The following is a 12,967-nucleotide window of genomic DNA, read 5'->3' on the forward strand; positions in this document are numbered from 1 at the left end:
TTCTCATATATCTGACTGATGAGAAAGGTTCTCAGACAATGTGCTGGGTTTTTTTTTTTAGAGGGCAATTGGAGTAGTCTTCCAAGGCATATGGGCATAGGAGCACTTTGAGGACCTGAACTGAGAGGCCATGAGTTGGTATAGGGTGAGGTTTTCCTAGCCTGGAGGATAGTGGTTTTGCTTTCCTGGTGTCTCAGACCATGCTGAAGAATAAAGTCCAGGTTTAGGCTTGGGTAAAAGTTAGGTGAGGGTATTGGAGAAAGCAAGCTTATATTGGTGATAAGGGGGTTGCCTGATGGACATGGAAGATGGGGGGCTTCTAAGAACCCTAGCAACGAGTTAGGCCACTCTGAACCAGTTCAAAAATTGAGGCTGGATGTATGGATTGGGGATGAACTTAGGTTCTGAATCAGCCTTGAAGGGCTGTGTGAGGAGCAGTGATAGTTAGGATGGGGGGTGGATAAATTACTTCATCTCAAGAGGTCTGACTTCTTAGATAATTTCTTCCTACTCCCTTGGCATCATAAGATCTCCTCACAGTGAAGGTGGCTGGGAAGCCTGCTCTAAGGTGCCCCAGGACCCGTTACCCGCTTAGCGTCATGGAGAGATCACTGCATTAAAGTCAGGAAGCCAAAATTACACCTGCATCTATCCCCACTGTCTGTGTGGCCTTTGGAAAAGTCCATTATTAGCCCCAGTTTTCTTGCCTCTAAAATGAGAGCAAAATATTTGCTTCTGCTCCTTTTTAATATAGTAAAAAGCAAAGGTTAATATTGGAATGTGCTTTCTAAATTATTATGCATTGTATAAGTAAAGGCACAAACAATTCAATTTGGTGTCAGTGGGTACCCACTATGTGTCAGGCAGCATGAGGCAGGGAGTGGGGAGGTTAGACATAGAGGGCTGTATGAGGAAAGTAACTGCCTAGGGTGAAAGCCAGATACTGATAAAACTCAAAAAAGGAAAATGAAAGAGATATACTTGCTGTGCTGGTAAAGCAGTCTGGAGACACAAGGGGGAGAGGTAATCAATTTCAACTCAGGTGATCCAGGAAGGTGTACACGGAGGTGGAGGTGTTTGCCTCTGGCCATGAAGGCTAAGTGGGAATTTGCTGAATAGAGAAGTGACACAAGAGTATTACAGGCTGAGCACCAGAAAGGTGGTAATATCAAGGTGTGGAAATGCCTGGACTGTGCAGGTGACTGTGGACATATACATTAGATTCTCTTTTTTTCTTTCTTTTTTAAGTTTTTATTATACTTGAAGTCCTGCGATACATGAGCAGAACGTGCAGGTTTGTTACATAGGTATACACGTGCCATGGTGGTTTGCTGCACCCATCAACTCATCATCTACATTAGATATTTCTCCTAATGCTATTCCTCCCCTAGTCCCCCACCCCACAACAGGCCCCAGTGCATGATGTTCTCCTCCCTGTGTCCATGTGTTCTCATTGTTCAACTCCCACTTATGAGTGAGAACATGCAATGTTTGGTTTTCTGTTCCTGTATTAGTTTGTTGAGAATGATGGTTTCCTGCTTCATCCATGTTCCTGCAAAGGACATGAACTCATCCTTTTTTATGGCTGCATAGTATTCCATGGAGTATATGTGCCTCATTTTCTTTATTCAGTCTATCATTGATGGGCATTTGGGTTGGTTCCAAGTCTTTGCTATTGTGAATAGTGCTGCAGCAAACATACATGTGCATGTGTCTTTATAGTAGAATGATTTATAATCCTTTGGGTATATAGCCAGTAATGGAATTGGTGGGTCAAATGGTATTTCTGGTTCTGGATCCTTGAGGAGTTGCCACCCTGTCTTCCCCAATGGTTGAACTAATTTACACTCCCACCAACAGTGTAAAAGTGTTCCTATTTCTCCACATCTTCTCCAGCATCTGCTGTTTCCTGATTTTTTAATAATTGCCATTCTAACTGGTGTGAGATGGCATCTCATTGTGGTTTTGATTTACATTCCTCTAATGACCAGTGATTATGAGCTTTTTTTCATATGTTTCTTGGCCACATAAATGTCTTCTTTTGAGAAGTGTCTGTTCATATCCTTTGCCCACTTTTTGATGTTTTTTTTTCTTATAAATTTGTTTAAGTTCCTAGTAGATTCTGGATATTACCTGTTTGTCAGATAGATAGATTGCAAACATTTTCTCCCATTCTGTAGGTTGCCTGTTCACTTTGATGACAGTTTCTTTTGCTGTGCAGAAGCTCTTTAGTTTAATTAGATCCCATTTGTCAATTCTGGCTATTGTCGCCATTGCTTTTGGTGTTTTAGTCATGAAGTCTTTGCCCATGCCTATGTCCTGAATGGTAGTCCCTAGATTTTCTTCTAGGGTTTTTATGGTTTTAGGTTTTATGTTTAAGTCTTTAATCCATCTTGTGTTATTTTTTTGTATAAGGTGTAAGGAAGAAGTCCAATTTCAGTTTTCTGCATATGGCTAGCCAGTTTTCCCACCACCATTAATTAAATAGGGAATCCTTTCCCCATTGCTTGTGTTTGCCAGGTGTGTAAAAATATGGAATGCTTCACAAATTTGCATGTCATCCTTGTGCAGGGGCCACACTGATCTTCTCTGTATTGTTCCAATTTTAGTATATGTGCTGCTGAAGCAGCACAGATCCTCTTTTTTTCTTGCTATTTGAAATGCTATTGCCATGAGCACTCATATACATGCATATATTCTTAAAAATTTCTCCAATTATTTTCTGAATATAAATGTTTAAAACTGAGATTAATGCATCAAAAAGCTCCTTGTAGGCATTTGCATTCATACTACTTAACATATTACCCTCCAGAAAGGTGGTGCCCCTGTCTCCTGTAAGACAGTGCTGGCTTTACCACACTCTTCCCCTGAGCCTACAATTACTCTTTATACCAATAGAACAAGATAACAATTTCTGAGGATGGCGTTTGATCCATGATCTACAACTTGACCCCAAACCTCCTTTTCAATTTTGTTTTTATCTCAGAGGTAGTATACATAGTGGTTAGAAACACATCTTTGGAAGAGGCTGCTTGGCATTGAATCCTGAATCTATTGCTTTATAGACGAGTATTCCTACAACAGTGACTGAGTCTCTCTCTGCCTTGATTTCTTCATCTCTGGGGGAAGTGGTTCTATTAAAATTTGGGAGGGAGCTCATTTTTAGTCGTCAAATTTTCTTATGTTGGTTAAGCATTATGAGTATTATTTTTAAAAATCTTGTAAAATATGAGTGGTTTGCCATGATCAGATACCATAAGGACAATGAATCTGAGAGGCACAGGGAGGCTGGCAGAGCAGCTTAGACAGAGGTGCTTGAGGCTGGGGAGGAGAGATGGCGAGGGCTGAGTTGGTGGTGGTGAAAATGACAAGGGAAAGGGGACCATATATAAGGATAAGCAAAGAAGGCTAGCAGAGGGAGAGCTCAGCTGCATGTGAATGTCTTGAGGGCTCGAGGCTCCCTTTCCAGTGTGCCTGCTGGTGTGCTCTGCCCACTATCCTTCCAAAGTCTAGGGGATGCTGTGGTTTTCTTTCACTCTGCCTGTGGGGAAAATATTAGGCTATATTCAGCATGCTAGGGAGAGCTGAATTGTATTGCTAGCTCACTGCACCACTGGTTTTATCCCAGCTTCAAAAGTATTTTTTAACAGAAAATGCCATTTGGATGAGACTGTCTTTCTCATCCTCCACCTTTGCGCTCCCTTGCTTGTCTTTACTCCTTCATTACTGTATCTCCGGATGTCTACCACAGGTAAGCACCATGGCACATGCTGTGGGGGACATATATAGGAAAGAAATGAACTTCATTCTGCAAGGGACACAGAAGGGTGCCACCAATCAATCCCTCATTGCTTCTTTCTCCAGAAGACTTCAGAGATCACAGCTTTGACAAGGGAACCAGGGAAGAAGACCACTCTGTTGAATTCCTACCGCTACATGCCAGGTAGCATGCTAGACACTTGTATTGTGGTGTGTCCCCCACCAGATTACTTAAGGGTATATGCTCACTGCCTGGCCCTAAAGGTTAGGTGAGGAGCCAGGGCCATGGTACCCAGCTGAGGGACAAGTGTTCCCAAGAACCCAGGCATCCCAGAGAGTATCTAAGAACCTACCAAGGAAAACAGTCCCATCACACACACACACAGTAAAAAAGAGCCAGAAAATCAACTTAAAAGCAGCTTAGAGACAGAAAGTGATATAGGTCTCTACAGCTGTCCTGCTGCCACCCAGGAGTGTCCCATATCTAAGTCTTAGTAAAGTCATCTACTCGCCAAGCTGGACTTGTCTGAGTCCTTCTTTGGTCTCTCAGCACCTGCCCAGTTTGGGACGCAGGAGCGGGTGTTACAGTCCCAAGTTTTTCTCATTACAACACTGTATATAAATGTTCTTGTTTAATCCTCTCAATGACTATAGTGGTATTATTACCTCATTTTATAGTTGAACAAATTGTGGCTCAGAGAGTTTCAGTAACTTGTGCAAGGGCATACAGCTAGAGATTGCAAAACAGGTTTATGTGGCTGACATTTGGCTCCACTCTGGCCTTTTCTATCTTTACAATTCTTGGCCAAAGGACTATGAAAACCCATATTCATCCTTCTGCTGTTCAGAGGACCTCACTGATACTTATTCCCAGAGGGAGGTGACATTATGGAAGTGAAGTCACAAGCAGAGTTTTCCCACAGGTTCTGGTAAGCTATTGCTTCTGAAAGGAGGCATGCACATTGGCTAGTGCTATGAAGGGTGTTGATAACTTTGAACTGGTAGAAGTTCTGGAGAGTGGTGAACTTTCAGGTAACCTCCTCTCATGTTCCTTAGGTCCACACTGAAAATCTGGCTTGGTTACCTATGGCATGAGGGAAGCCATACCCAGTTCAGCAAGAAACCTAGTGTCCTAGTTTTCTACAGAAAACCCTGAAAGTCACATTGCTACTGCAGCTGCCACTTCTGACTCTGGATTTTGGTGATTGAGTATGAGAAATGGGCTGACTGCAGGGCATCCTGCAGAAGGGAAGTTAGCAAGCAGCCAGGTTCTGGGCCTATTTGGCTTTATCCATGGCATGGCTTCTTTCAGGTGTCTGTTGATTAGCTCTCTTAAAAACAGTGGCAGCTTGGCTACTCTGTGGCAGCCCGGGGTGTCTCCTAGGACAGGCTGGTTGCTAGGCATCCTGAGGTAGTAGCTGCCATGAGAACTGCAGGCAGCCCAAGCTGTGCTGTGCTTAGCACTCCAGGGCTTCTGACAGTCCTGGTCTGACTGTCTGATATACCAGGAAGGCATATTTCTTGTTGAGGGAGAGGAGGACATTCCCTAGAGGCTGATAGACTTTTAAGGCTGCACATCTCTTGTATTCCTCCCTGTGGGGAGCTCCAGGAAGCTCTTCTGACAGGCTGGGTAGAAGGCTTCCCTGTGGGAGTTCATAACATCACATCTACACTTTTATTCATGCAGTTATCTCGGTAAGTTGAAATGATGTACCTAAGAAGTTAAAAACAGATCACTAGAGGAGGATGGGGAGCCAGTGGCCCCAGTACCCAGAATAGTGCCTGGGACACGAGAGATGCACAATCAATGGAGAATTGTTTGTGTAGCTGCGAGGGCTGCTCTCGGAGACTCAGGTTCCTTCCATCTTCCTGATCTGCTTCTGTCCTCACAAGCAGTTGCTAGATGGCTGATCTGTTTTTATACCACATGTCTACATTACAGACAGTAAGAAGAAAAAATGGAGACAGAAAAAAGTTGGACTTTTATTGTATAAGCAAGGCTTTTCCAGAAAGGCTTTTCCAAACTCCCTTGGCTATCTCTAAGCTGCAAGGGAGTTTGGGAAAATAAAGGTTTTCACCTGGGCTTCTTGCCCTCTTAGACAAAAATCACGATTATTTTAGCCAGTATGAGAATGCATTAGTTTTCCAGGGCTACCGTAACAAAGTACCCTAAACTTAAATGGTGGAAATGCATTGTCTCACAATTCTGGAGGCCAAAAGTCTGAAGTCAAGGTGTTAGCAGGGCTGGTTCCTTTTGAAGGCTGTGAGAAGAATCTGTTCCCTGCCTGTTTCCTAGCTCTTGGTAGTTTCTTGTCAATCTTGGGTATCCCTTGGTTTGTAGGTGCATCACCTGATCACCACCTTCATCTTCATATGATGTTCTCCCTCAGGACATGTCTGTTTCTGTGTACAAATTTCTCCATAAGGATGCAATCATATTGGATTAGGGCTCCTCCCAATGACCTCATTTTAACTTGATCATCTGCAAAGACTGTATTTCCAAATAAGGTACATTCACAAATACTGCAGTTAGGATTTTGGCATCTTTTGGGAGAGCACAAGTCGACATATAATAGGAAGTTTTAAAACATAGCCTTCAAAATCTTTGACACTCCTCTTATCAAGAGGTGATGTCTATGCCCCTTCCCTTGAATCTGATTGCTTGTGATTGTGTCAACTAACAGTGTATGGTGGAAGTGACTTCCAAAACTAGGACATAGAAGGCCTTGCAGCTCCTGCTTGACTTTCTTGGGACAATCTGGAAGAAGCCAGCTGCTGTATTAGGAGTCTGAACATCCTGAGGCTACCATCCTGGAAAGGCCACATGTAGGTGCTCTAGCCAACATCCTCAGCTGAGCTCCTGGCCAGTAGCAGTGTCAATGCCAGCCTGTGTGTGTGCCATCTTGGATGTCCAGTCCAGTTGAGCCACCAGAGAACTATAGCTCCAACTGGCATGTGACTGCAACCACATGAGAAACCCCAAGCAAGAACTACTTTTATAAGCTTTTCTTAAATTCCTCAAAGTTATGAACAAAAGCAAATGGTTGTTTTTAAGTCACTAGTTTGATAAGTTGTTACTTAGCAACATAAGCTAGAATAATCGGTAACTCTGATTAGCCAAGAAGAGCAGTGGGGCCTCTGAAATTGTCATCAGGAGGATGGCCCCCAAGAACCCCCTTGTCAGAGGTTTTGTATTTTTAAATTTCCACTGGAGTTGGGGCTCTCTTCTTCATGCTGAGATATTTGGTTGAGTTTTGATAATGGTAATGTCATCTGACTGTTAAAATAGTTATCTTCAAGGGAGAAGTTACATCAGGGATTATCACTGTTAACTGGTGTAATAAAGGTGGTGGTCCTTGGCTTGCCCTATCATCAATAGGCTGCTGAAACAAGGGAGAATTGTCATTGAAAAACACAATGCTACCTTGTATAACTTGTTTCACCAACCGGCAGGTACCTTCCCCTCCCCCGTTTTACAGGCAAAGGCACTAGGAGTAGGGTCTTCTGCAAGACCCTCAATTCTATAGCATAGTTCTCAGCTTCGCAGTTTATTCTGGGGACCCCAGAGCCAGACTCTGCTTCTCAAATGATGGGTGAAAAAGGGGCTTGTCTTATGATAGAATTTTCTGAATGTGCTTACAGTCATTCTGTGCTGAAGAGCTCACCTGTGGGTGGCTGTTCTGCCTCTGGTGTCCAAATCCCACTACTTTTCTATCCTCTGTGTGCTTTGCCAGATCTCAGGACTTGTCATTTCTCTTTTAGCCCTTCTTCAGACCATGCCTAAGCTGAATCCTTGCTTGAGTTTGACCTTTATTCCATTTCTCTTGGCTTCTTCAAATTCACCTTTATGCTTTGAGCAATCTCCCCAACAGCAGTTGCCAAGCAACTTCTTTTCCTTTCTATAGATTCCTCTTAAATTTCCATCTGTTTCATCAAGCCCTTTGCTCAGCCATGCTGCTGCTTTCTAGTTTGCACTGTGTTGGAACTATAGACTAAAAACCAAAGTTATGCTATGTAGAGCAGGGTTCAGGGTAGTTAGGGCACAGCCTTTGGAGTCAGAGACATTCAAATTCTGGCTCTGCTACATATTAGCTGTGTGACATTAAGCAAGTTATTTAACATCCAAACCTTGATTTCCTTCTCTGTAAAATGGGTGTAGCAAATTATATTTTTCATAGATGACCACAACAATTTCTCCTATTTAACATGCTCTTCTAGAACCTTCTTATTCAAGAGATGGACTCTATGTCCCTTTCCTTTGAGTCTGGACAAGTTTATGACTTTCTTGTAACCAGTTGAATGCAGTGGAAATAATGCTGCATGACTTTAGAAGTCAGATCAGGAAAGGTGATGCAGCTTCTGCCTTCCTGGCTGAAATACTCACACTGGAGCCCTGAGCAGCCATGTAAGTTGCTTGGATGCCCACAGCCCACTAGACTGTGAAGAAGCCCACATGAGCTCATGTGAGAAACCATATGGAGGAGCTCTGAAGATATACTTGATTTTTATTATTCACAGCTTCTGTATTTGCAAATCTGCCTAGTCACTGAAATTTATTTGTAACCCAAAATGAATACATGCAGCACTTTCAAGGTTATTTGTAGACCTGTGTAGAGTGGTGAATGATTTGAGTCACCTGAAGTGCACATTCTGAGCTGAGCTCAAACAAGAGGATACTCTGCCTTCTTATATCAGCTCTCATACTATAAACAGGTGACATTTTAAAAGTCTATTTAGTGGTATTTTTTGCATTTTGTGCTTTTTGTTGGTGATTTTGCTGTTGGAAATGGCCCCCAAGCATAATGCTGAAGTATGTCTAGTGTTTCGAAGCTCAGGAAGGCTGTGTTGTGCCTTACGGAGAAAATGCATATGTTTGATAAACTCTGCTCTGCTGTGAGTTATAGTTCTGTTGATTATGAATCCAATGTTAATGAATCAACAATACATATTTTGTATGTATATATATAAAATAAGATGTCTTTAACAGAAACATATACTAAACAAGGTTATATATTGATCACTTGATGAAAACATTGTGACCAGGGACTCGCAGGAACCTAATCCTGTATTTCCGCTAGGAACAATGGTTCAGTATTTGTTCAAGGTGACTTTATAGAACATAACTACCACAAATAATGAGAATAGACTATACATGAACAGAGAGAGATGCTCAGTCAGCCCCTGGCTTCTGAGTTCTGAAGAGCTGAAACAGACTCCTGCAGTTCTGTCTCAGTCACTGTCTGACTGTGACTACTTGAAAGATCCTGAGCTAGACAGCCCAGGAGAGGTACTTAAATTACTGACCATCAGAAACTGTACAATGTGATAATTTATCTTTAAACAAAAATACTTTTAATATTTTGTAATCCTTATTTATATAGCTATATTGTTAATACTTTTTGTTACTGTTAAAAATGTTTTAAGCTGCAATAGTAACCAGAATAATGGAGTTAACAATGTATCCCTCACAGGGTAGGTGGGAGGATTAAATGAGAACATCATTAGATCATGTTGAAAGGGCTAAACGCTGTTAAGTTCCAAGTACTTCACTACCATTAATATTATGAGTCTTCTGTATTAGCCTTTATTTTATAGAAATACGATAATTACAGTTGGAAAGAGGCTTTAAAGATCACCCAGGCTAATCTGTGTATTTTTTAAGAGAACAGAGATGCAGAGAGGGGAAATTGTCTGCACACAGACAGTTGATGGCAGAATATGAATTAGAAGTAAGGCTCTTCCTCTGTGCTGAATAGAAAACCCTTTTAACTGTTTTTTTGCATGTTTCAATTGTAGATGTGCCTTACTTATTGACAAAGCAAAGCAGAATCTTGGTTCAAATACACAGAAGCCTTGAAGTATAATTCATCCCTTTGGTCCTAGAATCACAGGCAAGATGATCTTTTATTATCTGACTGCACAAAAGAGGGTTGTTGTGGGGGATGGAAATTGTGCCCTGGAATATACCTTAGTAGATGTCAGTGTTACTGGTTTTACTTAGTAGATTATAACTTGAATAAGGGCTTGGTCCCTGCATGGCAGCTTCTAGCACACAGTGACAGACTAGGCATTGACTGCTGGAAGAGCAAGCAGATTTTGAAAGGGCTTGGGTTGAGGGAGGTGGTGATGTCTATAACCATGGTCTTAAAAACTCTTGATTTCAGATCCTTTTGACAGTAGCTGGTATTTGACCCTAGTTTCTATTATATACTAGAAATGAGTTACTTCTGGTGTGATTCTGAGAGTCACCTTTTGCCCTGTATATTCTGGGTAATGACATATCATCTCTGATGACACAAAATAAAACCAATAAAAACTTTCAAATATTTGTACCTGTGGGCTCTAGGCAAGGCTGGTGAGTAATGACAGGGAGATATGCATGGGGCCCCAGTCTAGAGTTCAGGATTTCTCATCATCACAAAGGAAATGAGGGGCTCAGGGTTAGTGTGGGGAGGAGGGTTTTTATTCACCCTTGCCCATTCTGTGCTAACTATCTGTCTCTTTAAAGGTACTTAGACTTATAAATGTATAAAATGTATACCTCACCTATTGCATATAATGAATCTTCTCTCTTTGCACAACTGGTATAATCTATCATTTTGAGAATAAAATGGAAAGATTATAATTTTGATGTAACAAAATGCCATTTTGGATACTTGAAAAGTACTGAAGTCAAATGGAAAATCAAACCAGTAACTTGGCCATATACTTTGTCTATCTCTGATGACTCAGGAGGCCCTCTGAAGAACTTAGGAATGTCCTTCCAGTTCCCTTTATTTGTCTCTGGCCACACAGCCACAGGGACCACCTCTAGAAAGTGGCTGCTTTCACCCTACTTCTTCACCCACAGCCAGAAATGTTCTTTTTCTTTCTATGTCTTGGGCTCTGGAACCTCAAAACTGTTGTAAGCCAGAACTTAAATTACATTCCAAGAATGAATGAAAGACAGATTGCATCTCTTTCCTTTGATCTTTTACATGCTATAGTTTAAGTCTTAGAGAGAAAATTTCCCCTAAAGAGACAGGATGACTTCTAGGTCTATAAACCATTACATAATGTATACAGATAGAAGGGATTCCATTAGTATGAGTTAATTAATGGTTCAACAGATATTTATTTTATGATGCTAAGGAGGGCATGTACCCACCAGAAGATAAGTTAGTCCCTTTAAGGACACATAGACAAGGGCATATCACTGAGACTAACAGCAGTTCTCCAAGTGTTGTCCAGGGTAGAGGCTGTCTCATCCCAGCGGGTCCTGGTAGGAAGTAGATCTCAATTGTGTGGACAGAGACCCTTGACACTCTTAACCTCATGGTGCCCACTAGTGATTTCTTTACCCAAAGCCTTTGCCTGATTCCACATCCAGTAAGCAAATTGTTGATTATAATCTACTTCCCATGCAGTTTTCTTCTAAGGAGATGTCTTAGTCCATTTATATTGCCATAAAGAAATACCTGAGGCCAATTTATAAAGAAGAGAGGTTTATTTGACTCACAGTTCTGCAGGCTTTATAAGAAGCATGGCACTAGCAACTGCATCTGCTGAGGGCCTCAGGCTGCTTCTACCCATGGCAGAAGATGAAGGGAAGCTGATATGTGCACAGATCACATAGTAAGACAGGAAGCAAGAAAGAGTGGCGAGGTGCCAGGCTCTTTTTAACAACCAGTTCTGTGGGAACTAATTGAGTAAGAACTCCTTCTCCACTCCCCCAAGGGAGGGCATTCATAAGGGATCTGCCCCCATGCCCTAAACACCTCCCAATAGACCCCACCTGCAATGTTATGGATCAAATTTCAACATGATATTTGGTGAGGATGAACAAACATCATTCAAACTATAGCAGGAAAGAATGCAGTGAAAGCAAGAGTCAAGCCCCACCTGAGGACAGACTTTATAAAAAAAAATCAGTAATCTGGCATTCCAATTTTACATATCAATTTCACTGAAGGATTTGGTTAATGAGAGTCTATCATGGAGAGGCAAATCCACAGATTCTTCCTGGAGAAGCTACTGAGTAGCACTGAGTAGGACAAATGGAGGTGAAGTAAGAAAACTTGTCAGGACCCAAACTTTTCAAAGTATTCATATACACTGAAAAAGGACCCAAAGATGTTATGTAGGAATTTCAACAAGATGACTAATTAATGTGTGTGTGGGGTGGGGAGAAGTGCAGGGAAGATGGCACTGGGCAGTTATAGGGGCCCACTTTTGTAAGCTGTAGCTCAGTGTTTTTCACAGTATAGTCCCAATTTACTGAAACAATCTTTGGGTTTGGGTCCTGGGCATTTGGGTTTTCAACAAACTTCCATGTGATTCTGATGCCCGTTCAAGTTTGAGAACCACTACCCCGGTCCATCTTATCTTTGTTCAGTTCTCTCTTCCTCCATGCCATGTGAGAAATAATGAATAAAAAGATAACATTATGTGTCTAAATCTAATTCCTCTTATTTTTATAGTTCAGATAAGCAGAGGTCCCCCAAGAAATGAATTTTCCATGGACTCACATCCCAGTGCCAAATAAATCAGCTTTCTAAAACTTTTAGCACCTTGGTTCAAATATTAATTAGATAATGAAATAATTTGGGGGAACAAGTTTTGGAATGAAGAGAGACAACCATAGATGTAATGTTTAAAGGCGTGTTCAAATATTTTTTTCTCAAAAATGAGATTTTATGGCCTTAAACAACTGTTTATTAAATAAGCATTTACTTAGAACATACAGTATTCTTTGCATCAAAGACTACATAGGAAAGTGTGACTAGGGGAACCTTGTCTTTCTTTATACCTTTTTAGCATCTTTCTTTGCCCTCCTGGTTTTGGGTTTAGGGTTCTCATGCTGGTCCCTGATGACTCAGTCTGTCTTGACACCTCAAATTGCCTTTTGTACAGACTTAGCTTTCTCTCATTAAAACTTACCTGTTGCTATGAGCTGTATGTTTGTGTCACCTCAAAAATTCTATGTTGAAATCCTAACCCTCAGTGTGATGGTATTAAGGGGGGAGGCAGGCCTTTGGGAGGTGATTAGGTCATGAGGGCTCCACCCTCATGAATGAGATATGTGCCCCTATAAAGAAGCCTGAGGGAGCTTGTTTATCCCTTTCACCATCTGAGGACACAGTGAGAAGATGGCCATCTATAAACTAGGAAGCAGGCCCTCACAAGACACAGAACCAGACCATGCAGGCACCCTGGTCTCTGACTTCAG

General features: G+C 41.7%; 1 non-coding gene across 1 annotated transcript; it reads right to left on the reverse strand.

Annotated features, from left to right (window-relative positions):
- Nucleotides 1–2,526: 2,526 nt before the first annotated feature.
- Nucleotides 2,527–2,632, reverse strand: LOC118150730 (U6 spliceosomal RNA). Its single transcript, XR_004738882.1, has one exon. It is a non-coding gene; the product is annotated as a U6 spliceosomal RNA (small nuclear RNA).
- Between the last annotated feature and the right edge of the window lie 10,335 nt (nt 2,633–12,967).

Source organism: Callithrix jacchus, chromosome X, assembly GCF_049354715.1.
Source record: "Callithrix jacchus isolate 240 chromosome X, calJac240_pri, whole genome shotgun sequence".
Classification (NCBI taxonomy): Eukaryota; Metazoa; Chordata; class Mammalia; order Primates; family Cebidae; genus Callithrix; species Callithrix jacchus.